Genomic DNA, 1,962 nt, shown 5'->3' on the forward strand with positions numbered 1-1,962 from the left:
AGGGGTCATTTTAAGCAGGTCATTTTCAACTATTTTCTCAAGTCACAGGTTGTACTACATATTTGAACCATTTCTTAGCTTGGGGACATTTTTCTTGGACAGATAACATCAAAGTATGTCTTATCAATCATCATTTTCTCTTTTCAACAAAATACCTCTTTCAATAGGCCAGGTAAAAAAGACACATAGGCCTAATAAATACAACCTAAAGAAAAACTTGAACCTGCACACTCTCATCTCTCCCCCAACTCTAGCAGTCTCCCCCTACCCCGTCACACCCTTGTAACTAAGTGTACCTTGCAGTTAAGTGCTACTTGTAATTCTTTTGCATTCTTTTTAAAAATTATTATCATTGAAGAATTAACATACAATGTTATATTAGTTTCAGGTATACAACATAGTGAATGGACATGTATATTCATTACTCAGTGCTCACCATGATAAGATTAGTTACTGTTTGTCACTATATAAAGTTATTACAATATTATTAACAATATTCCCTATGCTGTACTCCTTATCTCCGTGACTTATTTCTTTTCTAACTGAAAGTTTGGACTTCATAATCCTCTTCAGCCATTTCATCCATCCCTGCCCCCTGCTTTTGCATTCTTAAAAATAATTAAGAGGCAACCTTAGTAAAAAGTTAGTACAGACAAGGGACTTAATTTTGTGTCCTTTCTCTCTACCTGTCATTCAATGTCACTTTATGTGTGACTGGGACCCCAGAAAGAGGACTCCAGAATCATTATATCCAAACAATGAGAAAATAATGTCAGAATTGAAAGTCAGAGTAGCAAAGGATTACGGAACTGGGATAGAGAAAATATAATGGATCAATAGGTCTGTACATAGAAGTAGGGCTTGGGAGGGGAAGAAATGAGGATTGAATTACAGGAAGAGGTGATTAGGATGTGGTAATAAATGGGGTAGATAAACTTGACACACTTGAAAATCTTATCAGTACAACAGTTCCTTCCTAGAAAAGTTCTGAAAATGTTTGCAAGGTAGAAATCCTCTCTGGTATTTTGGCATAGTTTAGCGAATGGTGTCTCCCCTATGGTTACTTTGGCCCTAAGTAAGAGATCAATCTCTTTAGGGTCAAAGTGCTTTTAAGGAGATTTCATGCCAAATCTCCCTTGGTGGGCTTCAAGCAAGGGTGCCACCTATTTCCGCCAAGTTACTTTAGACACTGTTGCTCTTATTAAAATCCATTTCCTGCTTCTGCAGTGGTTATTTATAATCACTGGGGAGAATCCTGCTGGCTAAGAAATCATTCTCACATTATTGTACTCTTGCATATATCCTAAGTGGATGGCTTTCACACTGTTTTGAAACTTGCAGAAAACAAAAGATACATTTTACATCTTAACCCAATACACACACGCAGATAACACATACACATATACACACATGTATGTATTTTATTTTAAAAATAACAATAAATGCCTACTTTTACTTTGTGCAACACACCTTGATATTTTCTTTTCTATTGTATTTCATTAAAAATTTTCCAAACTGACTTCAATATCCACTAATGTATAGAAGCATGCCTGCAATTTGAAACACTGCCTTATTTTTTTTAAATAAATTTGTGATTTTTTTTCTTTGAAGCTCTTACTGCGTTTGAGCCAGGAGTTTTGGGTGCAAGTAAAAATCATGTACCATTGATACTGGAACAAAGAATGAAATACACACATGGGAAAAACCATTTCAGGCCAACAAATAGTGACTCAAACAAGTTATTTAATAAATGTCTTGGGGCTCCATTCTGAGCTAGATACTGCTGGGAGCTCAGAATACCACAACAAATAAGAGGTAGAAGATTTCTGCTCTTAGACAATTTAGTCTTTTAGAGAAAAAAGATAATTTAATAAGCAAGCAGATGAGTCTTATTAATAGAGGAAGTATATTCTCTTATGGGCACAGAACGTAAAGTCTTCATTTAGTCTAGAGAAGGGGAGA

This window comes from Eumetopias jubatus, unplaced genomic scaffold (genome assembly GCF_037043125.1).
Source record: "Eumetopias jubatus isolate StellerSeaLion01/CBP00866 unplaced genomic scaffold, mEumJub1_p1.0 scaffold_6, whole genome shotgun sequence".
In the NCBI taxonomy this organism is placed as follows: Eukaryota; Metazoa; Chordata; class Mammalia; order Carnivora; family Otariidae; genus Eumetopias; species Eumetopias jubatus.